The sequence below is a fragment of the Ixodes scapularis genome, unplaced genomic scaffold, assembly GCF_016920785.2.
Source record: "Ixodes scapularis isolate PalLabHiFi unplaced genomic scaffold, ASM1692078v2 PGA_scaffold0__279_contigs__length_252992795, whole genome shotgun sequence".
Classification (NCBI taxonomy): domain Eukaryota; kingdom Metazoa; phylum Arthropoda; class Arachnida; order Ixodida; family Ixodidae; genus Ixodes; species Ixodes scapularis.
In genome coordinates, this window is record NW_024609835.1 from 2,786,932 (window position 1) to 2,793,899 (window position 6,968).

The window sequence follows — 6,968 nt, forward strand, 5'->3', positions numbered from 1 at the left end:
CACAGAGCTGTCACACTTTTGAAAGGGGTCTATTAACCACGTTGCACTTCCGTCCTGAGGTACGTGATGGCACCATTCACCCGCATTGCGCGACCGTGCTACACCTATCACTTTTTTTTTCTTCGCACGTTATGGGCGAAAAATGCGAGTTTCTTTCGCCTGTCTGCTCTTAAGGCTGCGGTCCCACGGCAGCCATCTTGAACAAGGCGTTAGTTCAACCAATAGATGGCGACACGCACCCGTTGGGTGGCCGAAACATTGGTTCACAGTGGGATGGCTCGAGCACCATCACGTTCCCCTCGTGGCCTTCCTCGCGCCGCTGCCAGCTGTGCTCATCATGCTCAAGTAGCGTGGCCCAGCAAGCTCATGTATGCGAGAATGTCAGGCTGGGTATAAATTTTTCCCTGATATAGGGAGATGCGGTTCGGCGGTTGTAACGGGCTTTCGCAATAAATCTTACCAAGAAGGAATCCAATGTTGATTGACGTGTCAATATCCTATCAGTGAAAATTTCTTATGCAGGAATGCACGCTCAGTAGACTCACCGCTGAATTCAGAAACCTCACTCAAACTACACTACTATATTGTGTTTCACGGGGTCCGGAAGATGTTGTAAAGGTTGTTACATTATAGTTCCCAGAAACTTTCTGGAAAGATTTGAAGTCTTCCTTGAGTCCAACGCCATCATGAACAGTAACTGAAAACGATCCACTATTCAGTCGGTGGGTGGCAAAGCGTATCCGCATCTGCGGAGTCATGGTCGATGCGTACTCTAAGTGGCTGGACGTTTGCACGATGCCTGCCACGACGTCCAAACACGTCATTGACGTTCTACGGTCTCTTTTACCTACTTTTGCCCTACCGAAAATACTTTTCTTTGATAACGCGCCAAATCCTGCTTTAAATAAAATAAACAAGTTTTTTAAGAAAAAAAAAAAAAAAAACGGCATCAAGCATCAGATTAGTGCACCATACCATTGCAACTAACGAGCAAGCAGAACAGATGGTGTGCGAAACGAAAAAAAAGCCCTTTTGAAGCTTACGGAAGAAGCAGTACAGTGAAAAATCGCCAGGTTTTTGTTCCAGCAGCACGTGACGGTCTCATATTACACGGTAAAAACACCCGCCGAAACAATATTCGGCGGACGAAGAGCCACACCCCTCGATCTCATGATACTATGGCCTACGAACGAAGATTGAGAGATTCCCAGATCGGGAGTAATGGCAGTTTATTCGGTCGGACAACTCGTATACGTGAGGAATTTCAGCGGAAGTCGGGCCATCCATGCAAAACTTGAGTAGAAAAGGCTCTATGTTGGTTGACCAGAAGGTGTCATCCCTCTGAATACGTTGGATATCAATGCCCTTGAGTGTAAATATAACTAAATCACAAAACTCTCTTTGTGTATTGTGTAACTGCCCTTGTATTTGATAGTAGAAGCTATGGTGGTGATATGGACCTTTCACACCAGGCTGCTTTTTCTTATTTTTGGCCTCATACTCCTTTGCGGTTTAAGTATGCTACAAAAATCTTTTGGAACGGGGACACTTTACGTCAACGAGGCCATTTGTTCCAAGTAGTCAATCAGGGAATGCTGCTAGAAATGCGTCCATCATATTAACAAATAAACCGCACTTCTGCACAGTGCAGTTTTCCTGTTCCACGTACAGTTGTAAAGCAGCATCTTTATTGATTCTACCATATTTACCTCATATTGCTCTTCATCAACAGTAAGTACATTAGGCTACCGCCATAATACAATCCAAGAATTGAAAAATTGGGTCGTTCACTCCTTCAACAAATTTATTATTTATATAATGTTATTACGCTACATTAAGTCGAGACGATCGACGTCCATCGTCGATCTTCAAATACTACCTGTATATAAATTAGACGCACAAGGGGGGGGGGGGGGGGGTCCGTGGCCGAGTGCATGGTCTACAGCACACCAGCTCGGAGCACTATGGAGCGAAAGCTCACGCTGCAGAACCCACCCCGCCCCTGCCCGTTTCAATCTGGAAGAGCATCGTACCGGCGTGCGGTCGTGTATCACTACTGCGTGGTGCACGTTAAAGACCCCAGGTTTGCGGTTGTACCGCACTGGCTAAATTGCTCATCCACAGCTGAGACACCAGACGCCCACTAAGGCAGACTAGCTTCCGACTGTATACATACACAAAACAATTTGCAATTAGACGCATAATAACAAAGAACACAGCGTGCCGCCTCTTTTCTTTGGGTGCCTTTTTTAAACCAGCGAAAGCTCGCGCGTTCTTTCTTTTGAGACGGTTAGAACGGTCGCACATAAAACCCGCGTTTCTCCTACCCGGCCGCTTCTTCCTCTCATTATGTGTAGTTGGCTATAACTAAATAAGCTATAATAATGGTGTATTATTTATATTTACTTTCAGTTTCACTCAGGGTAAAGGAGTTTCGCGGGAGCTAGAACCAATAAATGAGCTGCGCCTAGAGTATCGGCACTCTCTTCCCCGACAGTGTTGTGAACGCCGCCATTTTGGTGCTTGTGCAGAGTAGGCGCAACTGCCGATCGTCATCATTCAAAAGTGCGACACACTCAGCAGTAGATTCGGTGTTAGGAAGTTCACGTAATGTTGATTTGCTTTGTCGCAAACTGTTTAAAATGGAGGAAGGAAAAGCGTTTCTTGCGATTTCAGATAAAGCTTCAAATAACTGGCAACCATGATTTTAAGCCACAATATGGCCAAGTGTCGCTACTCTTAAGAGTAGCTTATTTAATGACACTATTCGTGCTCTTGTTCAAAAGGCTTGTAATACCTGGAGGCGCCATGACGTAAGCCTTGTGGATTCCACAAGCCACTACCTTTTGACACCTGCCTCTTCCTCATTGTTCCCGCTTGTGCCACTAAATATAGCTGCGGTTCAGAGTAAAGACACTTGGCCATATTGCGGCTTAAAATCAGGGTTGCCAGTTATCTGAAGTTTTATCTAAAATCACAGGAAACGCTTTTCCGTCCCCCACAAATGTTTATGCAACCCGCGACAGAGCATTGCAATATTGCATCAGCTTCCTAGCACCGCATCTAATGCTGAGGAAGTCGTATACCTCTGGATCATGACGATCGGCAGTTGCGTTTGCTCTGATCAAGACCCAAAATGGTGGCGCCCAAAACAATTTTGGGGAACGGAGGGCCGATACATTAAAGGGGCCATGAAACAAACTTTGGGTTGGGATGAATGACTTTAAATTGGGACTTCACTAATCGCATATCGTTTAGTTGGCCAAAAGAAAGAGGCTAGAAAGTCAAAAGCCAGCTTTTCGGTATGAACATTTGAAAACATAGCGGACTATTTTGTACCTTCTTGCCTTCGAAAGCTCTCCGCCTTTTCACTATGATACATCCTCGGTTCCAAAAGCGCGTCACCGGCGCCAAACTGACGTCAGCGGAGCCCAGCTCACGCATTGGACACGAGAACTACGTCACTCGGACGTATGCGCTCGTAAACAATCAGTCCGTCGACGAATATTTGGGTTCGCGTTCGTGGCCGATGAGTGCCCTGACGGAATCTATTGTCACTGGGGAATGACAAGTTCTATGGTGTGCATAAAAAGCACGGTGGAACCTAGGAGTCATCGCACCGGTGCCGAAGGAATGTCACGACCACGTGATTTCACCATTCGCATTTGAGTTGAGGATTAAAGCTAAGGAGGAAGAAGTAGGAAAATCGTTTCATGACCCCTTTAAAGCTCATTTAGTGACTCTAGGCATGAAGTGAACTCGGGTGTATTCTTTTCCTCTTCGTCTTTATTGTTTATTGATTTCAATAAATCGAATAATGAACACATTATATCACGCTACGCTTGTGTAATTATTTGTCTTAGATTTATTAACATGACCCAGTACTTAAACCATTCATTTATCAATAGTAAATTTTCCAATATATTTTTTAAATGTGAAGGTAAAAAGACACGGAGATTGATGATGATACAGACGCCAACGCCGCCCTCGGAAATTTTTTGAACATTAGAAATCAGCAGTTTGTCTGCCATCCGCCAGGTAGCGCAACAAAACACCCAAACAGTTTTTAATTGTTTTTAAAATTAGCTAAGCTCTACACCTATTAAAAAACCAAAGCAAGATCACTGTGAAAATTTAATACATCGCAATGTATATCTATTCTAAACAATAAATGTTATTAGATGCCAATAAGTCTGTTTGATGTCCAAAAAAGATATGCGTCAAAAACAGGTAAGTTCGAAGGGCTCCTGGAGCGTTATGACTTTGAAAATAAAAAAAAAGCCATCGTCCACCTCTTGGGCAACCATTGTAGCTCTAAATGTTATAAAAGATTTTATCATAGTTTATTTATTTCCTCAGCGGCATTTGAAGTACCATGACTCGAAGCACAAAAAAGTGCTACGTTTGATATAAAACATCTAAACGAAAAAATTTTACATAATATTAAATTTTTTTTGCATATTACCAATGATGAGCACTACATCTGTAGCTAATTTCATTGTCCTAGCGCTTGTCATTAAAAACATATTTGTGCTGAAAAATGTCAATTTTAGGGCAATATTTGGAGGGATGAAAAAAATAAAGTAGTGCAAATACCAAAAAAGTGTACAGTTACATTCTGCTCCGACAACACGGTTCCAATAGAGCAGTTTTGTTAAGATGATGTCGGAGCAGAATGTGACGATACACTTTTTTGTTATTTGCAATACTTTGTTTTTTTTCATCCCTCCAAATATTGCCCTAAAATTGACATTTTTCAGCACAAATATGTTTTTAATGACACACGCTAGGGCAATGAAATTAGCTACAGATGTAGTGATTATAATTGGTAATATGCAGAAAAATATTTAATTTCGTGTAAAATTTTTTTGTTTAGATATTTTATATCAAACGTTGCACCTTCTTTGTGCTTTGAGTCATGGTACTTCAAATGCCGCTGAGGAAATAATTAAACTATGATAAAATCTTTTATAACATTTAAAGCTACAATGGTTGCCCAAGAGGTGGACGATGGCTTTTTTTCATTTTCAAAGTCATAACGCTCCAGGAGCGTTTCAAACTTACCTGTTTTGATGCATATCTTTTTTGGACATCAAACAGATTTATTGGCATCTAATAATATTTATTGTTTGGAATAGATATACATTACGATGTATTAAATTTTCACAATGATCTTGCTTCGGTTTCTTAATAGGTGTAGAGCTTAGCTAATTTTAAAAACAATTAAAAACTGTTTGGGTGTTTTGCTACACTACCTGGCGGATGGCAGACAAACTGCGGATTTCTAATGTTCAAAAAATTTCCGAGGGCGGCGTTGGCGTCTGTATCATCATCAATCTCCGTGTCTTTTTACCCTCACATTTAAAAAATATATTGGAAGATTTCCTATTAATAACGGAATGGTTTAAGTACTGGGTCAGGCTAATAAATCTAAGACAAATAATTACACAAGCGTAGCGTGATATAATGTGTTCATTATTCGATATGATTGAAATCAATAAACAATGAAGACGAAGAGGAAAACAATACACCCGAGTTCAGTTCATGCCTAGAGTCACTAAATGAGCTTTAAAGTATCGGCACTCTGTTCCCCAAAATTGTTTTGGGCGCCGCCATTTCGGGTCTTGCTCAGAGCAAACGTAACTGCCGATCATCATGATTCAAAAGTACGACTTCCTCCGCATTAGATGCGGTGCTAGGAAGCTGATGCAATATTGCAATGCTCTGTCGCGGGTTGTTAAACATTTGTGAGGGACGGAAAAGCGTTCCCTGTGATTTTAGATAAAGCTTCATATAACTGGCAACCATGATTTTAAGCCACAATATGGCCAAGTGTCGTTACTCTGAACCGTAGCTAATTTACTGGCGCAAGCGAGAACAATGAAGAAGAGGCAGGTGTCAAAAGGTAGTAGCTTATGGAATCCACGGGGCTTACGTCATGGCCCCCCCCAGCTATTAGAAGCCTGTTGAACAAGAGCATGAATAGTGTCATTAAATAAGCTACGCTTCAGAGTAGCGACACTTGGTCTTATTGTGGCTTAAAATCATGGTTGCCAGTTATTTGAAGCTTTATCTGGAATCACAAGAAACGCTTTTCCATCCTCCACTTGAAACAGTTTGCGACAAAGCAAAGCAACATTACATGAGCTTCCTAACACCGAATCTAATGCTGAGGATGTCGCACTTCTGAATCATGACGATCGGCGGTTGCGCCTGCTCTGCATAAGCACCAAAATGGCGGCGTTCACAACACTGTCGGGGAAGAGAGTGCCGATACTCTAAGCGCAGCTCATTTATTGGCTCTAGTTCCCGCGAAACTCCTTTTCCCTGACTGAAACTGAAAGTAAATATGAATAATACACCATTATTATAGCTTATTTAGCTATAACCAAATATACACAATGAGAGGAGGAAGCGGGCGGGTAGGAAAAACGTGGGTTTTATGTGCGACCGTTCTAACCGTCTCAAGAGAGAGAACACACGAGCTTGCGCTGGTTTAAAAAAAATAAAAAAAGGCATCCAAAGAAAAGAGGCGGCACGCCGTGTTCTTTGTTATTATGCGTCTAATTGCAAATTCTTGTGTGTATGCTTATACAGCCGGAAGTTAGTCTGCCTTAGTGGGCGTCTGGTGTCTCGGTTGTAGATGAGCAATTTAGCAAGTGCGGTACAACCGCTAGCCTGGGGTCTTTAACGTGCAACACGCAGTAGTGATACACGACCGTACGCCGGTACGATACTCTTCCAGATCGAAACGGGCAAGGGCGGGGTGGGTTCTGCAGCGCGAGCTTTCGCTGCAAGTGCTCCGAGCTGGTGTGCGCTAGACCATGCACTCGGCCACCGACCCCCCCCCCCCCCCCCCCCCTTGTGCTTCTAATTTATATACTGGTATAAGTATTTGAAGATCGACGATGGACGTCGATCGTATCGAGGTAATGTAACCTAATAACCTTATATAAAATAAACTTGTT